Raw genomic sequence first — 13045 nt, forward strand, 5'->3', positions numbered from 1 at the left:
CATAGACAGACATTCTTCACAATCCCAGGAAGCAGAATGAATGACACCAAACAATTTAAATTGCTCTGAGGAAGTTACTTGAAGCCCTTAAAGAAGGATTTATGTTGCTTGCCTGCAGTACTTGTTAGTGGGTTCACAAACCTTTCATTATCCTAGGAAAAGGATAGCCATATTTCAGCAATGATATTTTATGACAGCTAAGAATTACCCAGTTCCCTTATCCTGCAACTAGAAACTCTCGCAAAGAAAAACAAACCAATGTGAACAGAACATGACAATCAAAGGTTAAAATGGAAGCACAGCAGTTCCTAACATATTTCATGCATACCAAATGCAGGAAGCTGACTATGGAACCAACACATAGCTCCTTCTCCACCCTCCATGCAAGGGTGTGGATAGCAGAGTTCCGTGGGTATGACATGTACAAGTAGCTCTTGGCTCTGGGACAAGACTGTACTCCCACTGATGAAAGTTACTAGGACAGTTCCAGCTGAATATGTTTCCTGTGTTTTAAGTAGCCCATAGGCCAGGGAATTTAGAGAGAAAGGACCCTAAGTGGAGTTTTCTTCTTTATCTGAATCCAGTACGCTCAATAATATGGCCATTTAGAATAAGGTCATTTTGAGGTTTGGAAAACCAACTGAGGAGAATGGGCATGGAAGAAGGTGCTTTAGCTAAATGTTTCCTAGAAACCTAGAACTGGCACATGCCTTTGATGGGAGTTAGCACTAAGGATGCAATGAAACCAACACATAAAAAAGGGAGGGGTTCTGTGCGTTGCATTTAATACCAGAGACAGCTAAACTGGTGAATTGCAGAGCACTGGGAGCAATGGCATTCCATTGACCAAACAGAAACTTTCACAGTGAAATAGGAGCCCTAAAACTTCAAACAACATGCTTTCATCTCTTTGACCTATGAGATATCATCAGTCTCCACCCAGTCCTGCTACTCTCCTTGAGCAGAAACATGAGAGAGACAAACATGGAAGACATGTCACTGGTCTGTATGAGGCTTTCTAACAAATCTCAACACAAGTTATTTTATTTAACAGGAGAAGAGAGTTGTTGAAGCCCTACTCCCCGACACAATGTTCCTGACAGGACATGAACATGGTAATGACATATTATCCAAGGTGGCCTTAGCTTCCCTATTAAAGCATCCAGCCCCTCTCTCTTTGCATGTCATTTTCACTTGAGTTCCTGTCTTTTCCAGCTGGATCTCCTAGTCACTTAGGCTTGGATATATCAATGCCTATTACTAACAGAAAGACAATAAACACAAACCATTGGATCTTTAACATAACAGATGCTTGGTAAATGTTGGAATCAAATTCAACATTAATTTCCATATCTTAGGAAGAAACCGTGGTTTCCAATCTGTTAAGAAAAGAGTCAGTGACGCCATTCTACATGGTCTTGACATATTACAGACAGCAGCAGCAGGAACAGCCATAGGCAAAAATCTGGCATTCCATAAATATTTGTAGAATAAATACATCTTTTCAAGCCATCTGCACAACCATGTCACCTCTCAGGAAGCATAAAATTTCCCCCTTTAGCTAAACCTGCAGAGCCAAAGTGTAAGTTGGCAACACTGCCCAATGTGTCCTTCTGAGTATCAACTGAACATTAGGAGGCTGGTGTGAGAAATTAAAAGCTGCCTTTGCCTCACAAATTCCCACAACACATGTAGTGTCATAGTACAGTGAGTCAATGTCATCCTTCTCCAAACTGAATTTCCAGTACAGACTTCCCTCAGTTGAACTGGTGCACTGTCCCTTTAAGAAGCCAGGCAAGATGGAGCCCTCCCAGCTTTAAGGCATTAAGCAACCTGATAGGGATGCTGGAGTGTGACACCAAGAAAGAACGCCTGGAGAGGGTAAGTCGAGGCTGTAATGACAGAAGGGGAAATCAAGGCTGTATCCATGCAACCGTTAAACTGTGAACGTCTATCCCGTGGGTAGCAGTTCCCCTAGGCTCTAAAGCACCACCCCTCCTCCCCTCCCCTCCCCTTACCCCATCTCACTCTGCTCCACCCTCAGGATCCTCCTTGAAAGTCCCCTACTGTCAGCTCCTTTGTAGCACAGCGGGAGACCCCAGTGAGGGTGGCAAAAGGAAGGAGAGGGGGTGGGTACGCAAAATAAAAGGGACTTACTTTCGGATTCTGCACCTCCAAAGGCATCCTCTGCTCCGAGCCTTGGGCCAGAGCCGACGGGGCGGGGCCGGGTTTGAGCTGGTGGACACGGGGTCCTCACTCCCTCGGTACTACAAACCTAGTTCAGTGCAGACTTGGGGGAATGGGCACAGACTAGTGCCGGTGTTTACTCGATTTTAATTATCTCAAAAGGAGACAGAGGGTTCGAGAGAGTTGGCTGGGGGTAGGAGTGAAGGTGAGCTCTAAACCACTCCTTTTAGTTTCTTTTTGGCTAGCTTCCCGCGCACGGCAATAGCGACAACAGGGGCAATGGTTTTCTTTTTTCTTCCTTTTGGTTTCTCCCAGCTGCCTGTCCCAGACCCCACCCAGCGGCTCCACCCCATCCACTGCTACACATTCTGTCAATCACCAGCCCCTTTAAAGCTGTATGGCACAACTTGGGTTTTTGTCTTGGTTTGGCGGGCAAGCAGAATCACTGGGCTTCTTGCCTTTCCAACAATACCTCTGACCTTTCTGCTGAGTTTAGGAAGGTAAGGTTAATTGCTGGTGGCGGCTTCCCCTCCCCCTCGGCCAAGCTTGCACAGCTCCACCCAAACTCCTTCCAGGCTTGCCAGGCCACTGCCCTACACTACCCCATCTCTTTGCTTTGTTTCTGGTGAAAAGTGGTTCCTTAGGCTGCCAAATCGCCAAGAAAGTTACTGTGGCGCCCTCATTGGCACCGCCCACTACCCTACAGTTTCTGGACTGAAGTCACTACAACAGATCTGCTGTCCCTTTGGCTTCACCGTTCTGGTTCCAGTGTGCTCAGTTTTTTCTCTCTCTCATCTGTGTAAGTCTCCAGGTTTCTCACTAGAATGGGAAGAGAGGGTGGGGAAATGTGTTTCATGTCTCTAACTCAGGCAAAACAGCAGTACCACTCCACTGTCCCACTCCATAACTAGGCAGCTCAAAGTCAGAGGAGGGCCCTGAAGTTCCATCCACAGGTATTACTGGAATTCCAGAATGACCTATCAGAAATTATATTTAATGCCATTCTCCATTATAGTTAATGGCAACACCTGTTTGCTCAGGCCAAAAATCTTGGAGACAACCTTCATTCCTCTTTTTCTCTTATACTTCACATTCAATTTCTTCAAGAAATCCTGTTGGCTCTGTCTTTAAAAATGTGTCCAGAATCTGTGCACTTCTTATGCTTTACACTACTACCCCTAAGAAGCCATCACCAACTCTATATCCAGCTCCTGCCTACCTCTTTTTTTTTTAAATTTTTTAATGTTTCTTTATTTTTGACAGAGAGAGAGAGAGAGAGAGAGAGAGAGAGAGAGAGAGAGAATGAGTGGGGGAGGGGAAGAGAGAGAGGGAGACACAGAATCTGAAGCAGGCTCCAGGCTCTGAACCATCAGCACAGAGTCAGATGCAGGGCTTGAACCCACAAACTGTGAGATCATGACCTGAGCCAAAGTAGGATGCTTAACTGACTGAGCCACCCAGGCGCCCCACTGATCTCCTTTTTATTCCAATATGCTAATACCTATCTGAACTAAGGGACTTTGCATTTCTTTTTCTTCCTATCTAGTTCTACCCATGATAGGCTTCAGTATCCTCCAGATCTCAGGGAAGCTTTCCCTGACCACCCAGATTAAAGTAATTCTCATAGCCCAGGCACTTTCTGTTACCTTATCTCATTTTATCTTTATTATAGTACCGATCACAATCTAAAACAATCATATGTATTTTTGTTTCTGTGGTTCAGTGATGACCCTCCCTCTAATGTACAAGCACAGTAGGAGCGGGGACATCTATCTATTTTGATCTTTGATGTATCATCAGCATACTGAACAGTGGTTGCCATATAGTAGGAGCTCAGTATTTGTTGAAAGAATGGTTGAAGGCAATATCTTCTGGAATCTATCTGAGTGTTATCTGGTTTTAAACAACAAACACCTGAAACTAATAAAACATTGTGTGTTAATTATACTTCAGTTTAAGAAAGAATAATGCAAAAAATACAGAAAAGAGCAAACAAACCAAAAAAGGAGGCAGCTAAGAGAGACACACCTGTTATGAATCACTTGCCCCATCTATTCTCCCTTAGAACATCCATCTGGATACCTTGCCTCAGGGCTGAATTAGCAATGGTAGTTGGAGCAGTCACCTAGTGGCAGTGTGCTTTTAGGATGACTTCTAGTGTTTATAGTTGATTGCTGATGGTTGATTTAAGTGTTCTGAGTTCTGTCAAGTCAGTGCTAGGGTACATAGTTTTTGAGGGTCTGGTTCATCTGAATTATAGAATCTTTGCCTCTAGATGTGTTTCTTACTTTGAAGTCAGATTATTTATATATGCTTTCTCATGCCCCCAAAGATGCATCACTTCATTTTATTTACACAACCTCAGTATGAAGCAGGCATTATTATTATCTTCATTTTTATAGGTTAGAAAACAAAGCCCAGGGAGTAGAATAACTTGCCAAAAATCACACCCCTATGAAATGGTAAATCTGGGATTTGAGCCCAAGTAGTATAGCTCCAGATATACATTCTTTCCCACTACACTGTATTTCCTACACTAACCTCATCAGTCATGATATTGGGAAGAGAAGACACCCAAGTTTACTTGACATTAATAGGTTAAAGACAAATGGAGGCAGCTATAGTTAGGGACATTTGTTACATAAAGCAGGAAGGATGGTTTGAATAATTCTATAAGCTATGATCTTGATCAAAGGTCATATGGGGAAGTCACTTCCCTTTCCCAGTGGATGGACTAGGGCTTTTTAGCTTCAAGAAGAGAAACTTCAGAAGGATAAGAATCCTGTCTTTTAGTCCTGTCTTAAACTGTCACTGGCATGTCCCTGATTACTTATCCATCATGTGTCCTAACCTTAGCTATCTGTCTTCTTATAGAAGCTATTCAGCTTCACCCAATTCTCTGGACTTCTGGCCATGGATAACACATACCTTTTGCAAGATTCCTGCCTATACCTGAGCATGATATCATGAGGAGGTTTGAAAGATACCATGGTTATGTTATAAGTACAGTGCTAAGCATTGTACAATGTTTAGCAAAGAAAGTGTCCACAGGATTAAAGTTCAGAAGTTTCTTGTATACCACTTATTTGCTATTTCTCTACATGAAATACTGCAAAAATGAGCTTCATATTCTGAATTATATAATGAGGAGATTGAATTAATGGTGGCCATGGGCACCTTCTATTTCAGAAATTCTCTGTTAGTTACCTTTGGTCAGCTCACTGATGACAGAAAGTTCTTATGACAGGAAAAAACTTGTAATATCAATCTTCTGTGGCAAGTGAACACATTCCCTTAATCTCATTCCTCTTGATATTAGCCTTTTAGTAAGTACCATATGTGATGGAATGGGTGTCCAATTAATAAGGATTTACCTTCTTTGGAACTGGTTTGAAACCATATTGTAATGGCCATGTCTGATGTCTGTGATATGTAAACTTTCTCTGTTGACCATAATAACTTATTTTAGGGAAAGATCCCTGATCCAACTGGGACAATCAGTTTCTCTTTCCATGGACCATGACATTTTTAATTGAAACAGAGTCAGGGGTTACTTGGGGCAGGGGAGTCACATTAAAGCTGGAGCAAAGATCCATAAATTCATACTGCTTTTGTACCCAGAGCTGACCTGGTTCCTAACCTTTCTGATTCAACTCTTCCCTTAACTCTATGACATCCCACTTTCAGTAAGTTCCCTATTCTCCTAATTAAAAAAAAAAAAAACTTTTATTACTTATGATAGCCAGAGTCTACTTCCTATTTACTGCTATATAACCACTACACACCTGGCAAAAAGTTGGTGCTCAATACTTATTATTTATTGAGCACCAACCTTTTTTTGTCAGGCACATAAGATTATATAGCAATAAATAGGAAGATGAACAAGCTCTCTCTGTCACCAAGTCATATATCCATATCTAACCCAAATCCTCACTTTGGTGTTTCCATTACCTCCATGTTGTCTTATAATGTAGTTCTATAGATACTGTCTTACTAGACTGTACAAGCTCCTTGGGGGTATGGTCTGTGTCTTTTCATTTTCAAATGTTTTATAGTGATGACCACAGAACTTTACATGTAATAGACACTTCAGGCATGTTGAAATGGATTCAGCTCTGTACTACCTGTGGGACCTTGTAAGTCCTATAGCAAACTAAAAAACCTCCCAGATATAAAAATCAACTGTGGTATAGTTGAAAGAAGATTGAATGTGGGATAAGAAGACTTCTAATTCCAAGTTTGCCATTCCCTACCTGTTTTACCTGAAGCAAGTTACCTAACCCCTCTGAGCTTTAACTTCTTCACACAAAAAAACAAAGGAGACAGTAATAATACTTGTCTCAAGCTCCTCTGTGCATGTCCTAAGATGGATAAGGAAGTAGAGACTGACCACCTTTATGTTGCTAAGTCAAATAACCACTTTTCAGTCCTTAATTCACTTTACCTGTCAGCAACATTTGTCATAGTTGACCACTGATACTTTTTTGAAGCTGTTTTGTTTTGTTTTGTTTTGTTTTGTTTTGTTTCTCTCTTGGCTTCTATGTAAAAATACTTCCATGGTTTTACTCAGTCTTACTGCTCCTTTTTGATCTCCTTTCCTCCTCCTCTAAGTCTAAATATTAGAGTGTCTCAAAGCCTTTCTTAACCCTCTTTTCTTTTCTATCTATATTCTCTCCCCTATGATGTCATTCATTTTATTGCTTGACTACAAACTGATGAATACCTGAATCTATGTCTCAGAACCAAACCTCTGAACTCCAGATCCATGCCTAGATCCTCTCTGAGCTTTAGTTTCCTCATCTGTAAAATAAGGAAAATAATAGAAAACCACCTCAGGATCGGATTCATGCTAACTCTTCTCAATCTATTCTTTATGTGTAGCCAGATTAATCTTTTAATTTGGCTAACCAGACCATGTTATTCCCCTGCATAATGACTTCCATTGCACTTAGGATAAAAGCCCGGATCCATACCGTGATCTACAAGGCTCTGTCTAGTCTGGTCCTTACCTGTCATTCCTGGTTCATATTCAATTACTCTCCCCCCAGGGCCTCAGTATTCTAAAGTCACTGGCATTCCTTTTTATAGCTTCTCAAGACTGGCATGTTTTTTCCTATCTTGGGACCTTAGCACATGTTATTTTGCCACCTGAATATTCTTCTACTCATCATTCACCTGGCTTATTTCTATTAATTATTCAAGTGAAAATTAACTGTAGCCTTATCCAACACAATGGACAAATCTTAATAGCATAAAGTTAAATGAATAAAGCAGTCCCAGAATACAGCAACTTATAAAGTTCAAAACTAAGTAGAACTAAGCAATATAGTGTCTATTTACATATACGTATGTATATATATATATGCATATGATAAAACTATTTTTTAAGGCAAGGGAATGATAAATGCAATATTTAGGTTACTTCTGGGAACGGGAAAATAATACAATAAAAAAGATACCCATAGGTAGATATGAGTTATTGATAATATGGTAACTTTGGGTTAAGTGGTAGGTTCATAGACATTTGTTAAATTATTACATAATAAATAACATAAATGGGACAATAATGATAGTGTATGAAGAACCAAGGATTATCATTAATCTAATTATATGTAATGGAAGTCCATTAGCAATGTTTTAAAAACTTTAAAGGACCAGAGGAAAATACATTTCTAAAATCTTGGAATGGGAAAGCTATTTTAAACATGACACTAGTGGAAAAATAATGTAAAAGGTCAGTAGACATGTTAACAGACAAAGTTTAAATCTTCTATCACATACCATAAGTAAAGTTGAAAGGCAAATGACAAATGGGGTGAAAGTATTTGCAGTACATGTAACAAAGGGTTAATGTCAATATATAAAGTGTTCTTACAAATATTAAGAAAAATAGCCATCAACATGGAGAAAGTAGTCATCTTAAAGCAAATTTTATTTTTTCAAGTTTTATTGATATAATTGACAAATGAAATTGTATATGCTTAAAGTGTAAAACATGACAATTTGATATATGTATACATTGTGAAATGATTACAACAATCAAGTTAATTAACACATCCATAATCTCATATAGTTACCTTTTTTCCAGTAGTGAGAACACTTAAGATTTAGCAAATTTCAAGTATAAAATACACTATTATTAACCAAAGCTACCATGTTATATCCTTAAAATTTATTCACTGTAAAACTGAAAGTCTGTACACTTTGGCCAACATCTCTCCATTTCCCCCACCACTTACCCCCTGGAAACCACCATTCTACACTTCTGACTTATTTTTTTCAGATTTCACATACATGATATTATATGGTATTTGTCTTTCCCTTTCTGGTTTTGCATAATGCCCTACAGTTTCTTCAATGTTGTTGCAAATAGCACAATGTTGTTGCAAATGGCAGGATTTTCTTCTTTTTGTGATTAAACAATATTGTATAATAATATCTCAATAAAACTAAAAATAAATAAAATAAATAATAAATAATGTCAATATTTAAAAATTTTATTCTCAACAATAAACCTATGTTGCAAAATAATATTCAACTGTAACAATAACCATTATAAGTACATTAAATTTATTATTATTATTATTAAAATTTCACTAGTAAAATGTGTGAGTAAAAGTCAGCAATTTTCCCTTTACTCTCTCCCTCATCCAGAAATCCAGTGGGCTCACCCGGAATATAGTACTACTCTTTGCCATATGAAAGTCCTGCATGTATGGGAGAGAACAATTTTTCTAATACTGCCTGCTTCTTAGTGGCCACCAGCAGCTGGAACTCTTACCATTAAAAATCCAGTTTTTCATTCTAAAATATAAAGTATCTAAGTATACTCTGTGAGAAAGTAACTAATTTGGGAACTTCCAGTCTGTACAAGAGGAGGTAGACCTATTTCTCCTGGCCCCAACCCACTAAGCACAACTAGAAACACTTCAAATAATATAAGAGACAACCAAAGGTAAAAAGGTAGTAATAAAAAGGTTTGTGAAAGAATTGGTTTGTGATCCCAGGACTAGAGGAACAACATGTGACGAGGTAATCTTATAGCTACACACACACACACACACACACACACACACCGAAAGAACATGACACACACCCAGCTGTTCCTGACCCTCAACCTCACAAAAAAGCCCAATCAGGCACATTTCTCCCCTCGATTGAGAGGGAATTCCTCTGACACCACCAACAAAGAGGAATCCACTGGGAGCCCCACCAAGTATAAGAGGTAAGAGAAGTTTTCTTCTTCCCTGCAAGTCCCCATATTTCTAAGAGATACCAAGATGGACTGACAAAACTAGTAAGAGATCCACCCACAACAAGCAGTCTGGCCTAAGAGTCTTCTCTTCCCCCATTGGTCATAAAACTCTTCACCTTGAGATTACTGGACCAGGAAAGCAGATCCCCTTTTAATCCTACAGGACTGAGAATCCCCACACTTGCCCAGAGACACCAGGGAAGCCAAGGAGCACAAATAAAAGAAACCCACTGCAACAAAGTGCCTGGTTCAGGAAATGCTCTCCCTCATCCACAGTAGTGCATTGGTTCCTGTCATAAGTTCCTGCCAAGGAAACAACTTTTACCCTGTGTCCATGAAACTCATTTTTCTTCCACTTGAAGATGCCAGGGATCCTAGAGACACCCAGAGGTCTGGGATGTGAGAATTCTTTCCATCACATCAAGTAACACCAGTAAGATCCAGTAGAGCCCTGATGGCACCAAATCAATAAAAATAAAACTAGAATGGCTGTGAAATTAAACCATCACTAAAACTTCAGCCAAAAGGTACTCAACATTACTAATCATCAGGGAAATGCAAATTAAAAATACAGTGACATATCATTTTATACCTATCATAATGGATAAAATAAAAAAGACCATAAATAACAAGTGTTAGGATGTGGAGAAAAAGGAACACTCATGCACTGTGGGTGGAAATGTAAATTGGTGAAGTCACTAAAAAATAGTATGAAGGGTTTTCAAAAAAAAATTAAAAATAGGGGTGCCTGGATGGCTCAGTGAGTTAAGCTCTTGATTTCAATTCAGGTCATGATCTTGCAGTTCATGAGATTGAGCCCCACGTTGGGCTCCACGAAGCCCACGAGCCCCACGAAGTGCTTGCTTCAGATTTCTCTCTCTCATCTCTCTCTGCCTCTCCCCTGATCGGGCTCACTCTGTCTGTCTGTCTCTCTCAAAATAAATAAATAAACAATTAAGAAAAGATAAAAATACTACATGATACAATAATTCAACTATTGATTATGTTCTCAGAAAAAAAAATCCACTAATTTGGAAAGATATATACACCATGTTTGTTGCAGCATTATTTACAATAGCCAAGATATAGAAGCAACCCAAGTGTGCATTGATTGATAAATGGATAAACATGTCTTATAAATATACACAATGCAATATTACTTGGCCATAAGAACAAGATCTTGCCATTTGCAACAATATGGATGGATCTAGAGAGTATAATGTTAAGTGAAATAAGTCAATCAGAGACAACTGTGTAATTTCACTCATATGTGGAATTTAAGAAAGAAAGAAAATAAAGAAAAGAAATAGGTGACGGTAATTGGGAGTACATTTATCTTAATGAGCACTAAGTAATGTGTAGAATTGTTCAATAATTGTTATATACCCAAAACTAATATAAAACTGTATTTTAATTATGCTTCAACTAAAAAAAGAAAATGAAAACACTAATTCAAAAAGGTATATGCACCCCTATGTTTATTTGTTTATTGCAGCATTATTGGCAATAGTCAAGATTTGGAAGCAATCTAAGTGCCCATTATTACATGGATGTATAAACAAGACAAAAAATATATATAGGAATATATAGATATGTGTGTGTATATATATAAACATGAATATTACACATCCATTAGAAAGGATGAGATCTTGACATTTCCAACAACATGGATGGACCTAGAGGGTACTATGCTAAGTGAAATAAGTCAAACAGAAAAAGACAAATACCATCTTATTTCACTTATATGTTGAATCTAAAAAATAAACAAAAAGCAGAAGCAGACCTATGAATTACAGAGAACAAACTGATTATTGTGGAATAGGCAAAATGGATGAAGAGGAGTGAGAAATACAGGCTATTATATTGTAATACTACTGTATGGTGATAGATGGTAGCTACACTTGTAGTGAGCATAGCATCATGTATAGAAATGTTAAATTACTATGTTGTATACCTGAGACTAATGTAACATTTTGTGTCAACTATACTCAAATGAAAAAAAGAAAACTTCAACCTATCAAAGTAGGCTAAGACCTGCATGCTAAACCTAAATAGAATAATTGCCTTCTAAAATAAAATATTTAAATAGGACCCAGAGTCTACAAACCTAATAGAAAAAAATTTCAGGATATAATGCAAAATCTCTTGTCATCCCAAAAGCTAATAAAAGCTCAATTTGAATAATAAAATGTAATAAACTTATACCAACATTAAAATTTTGGATTTTCAAAATTATATGGCAAGGATTTTAAAGTATCCACTAGAAAATGCTTAATATCAAATATAAATTTTCTTCAGACAAATGAAAAAATAGAAAATCTCAGCAAATAAATAGATTTTATATAAAATGGAAAATATATCCAAAAAAACAAAAGTCCAGGGCCAGATGGCTTTCCAGGGCAATTCTACCAAACATTTAAAGAAGAGTTAACACCTATTCTCTTGAAGCTGTTCCAAAAAGTAGAAATGGAAGGAAAACTTCCAAACCCTTTCTATGAAGAGTTCTATCAATTACCTTGATTCCAAAACCAGACAGAGACCCCACTAAAAAGAAGAACTATAGACCAATTCCCCGGGTGAACATGGATGCAAAAATTCGCAACAAGATATTAGCCAACTGGATCCAATAATACATTTAAAAAATTATTCACCACAACCAAGTGGGATTTACACCTGGGATGCAGGGCTGGTTCAATATCCATGAAAAAATCAATGTGATTCATTACATCAATAAAAGAAAGGACAAGAGCTACATGATGTTCTCAATATATGCAGAGAAAGCATTTGACAAAATACAGCATCCTTTCTTTATAAAAATCCTCAAGAACGTAGCGATAGAAAGATCATACCTCGAGATCATAAAAGCCATATATGAAAGACCCAACGCTAATATCCTCAATGAGGACAAACTGAGAGCTTTACCCCTAAGATCAGGAAGAAGACAGGGATGTCCACTCTCACCACTGTTATTCAACATAGTATTGGAAGTCTTAGCGTCAGCAAACAAACAACACAAAAAAATAAAAGGCATCCAAATCAGCCAGGAGGAGGTCAAACTTTCACTCTTCGCAGATGACATGATACTCTATATGGAAAACCCAAAAGATTCCACCAAAAAACTGCTAGAACTGATCCACGAATTCAGCAAAGTGGCAGGATACAAAATCAACGCACAGAAATTGGTTGCATTCCTATACACCAACAATGAAGCAACAGAAAGAGAAATCAAGGAATCAATCCCATTTACAACTGCACCAAAAACCATAAAATACCTAGGAATAAATCTAACCAAAGAGGTGAAAAATCTATACACTGAAAACTATAGAAAGCTTATGAAAGAAATTGAAGAAGACACACACACACAAAAAATGGAAAAAGATTCCATGCTCCTGGATAGAAAGAACAAATATTGTTAAAATGTCGATACCACCCAAAGCAATCTACATATTCAATGCAATCCCCATCAAAATAAGACCAGCATTTTTCACAAAGCTAGAACAAACAATCCTAAAATTTGCATGGAACCGGAAAAGACCGCAAATAACCAAAATAATCTGGAAAAAGAAAACCAAAGCAGTAGGCATCACAGTCCCGGACTTCAAG

At 38.2% G+C, this 13045-nt stretch overlaps 1 protein-coding gene across 1 annotated transcript in view; it reads right to left on the reverse strand.

The window, feature by feature from the left end:
- KLF8 (KLF transcription factor 8) overlaps positions 1–2532 on the reverse strand; it is a 261809-nt gene extending 259277 nt beyond the window's left edge. The window contains exon 1 of the mRNA XM_081794141.1: positions 2158–2532. The gene's annotated coding sequence lies outside the window, so the exon portion shown is untranslated. The remainder of the gene's footprint in view (positions 1–2157) is intronic.
- Positions 2533–13045: the final 10513 nt, after the last annotated feature.

The sequence above is a fragment of the Panthera onca genome, chromosome X (genome assembly GCF_046562875.1).
Source record: "Panthera onca isolate mPanOnc1 chromosome X, mPanOnc1 haplotype 2, whole genome shotgun sequence".
NCBI classification, from domain to species: domain Eukaryota; kingdom Metazoa; phylum Chordata; class Mammalia; order Carnivora; family Felidae; genus Panthera; species Panthera onca.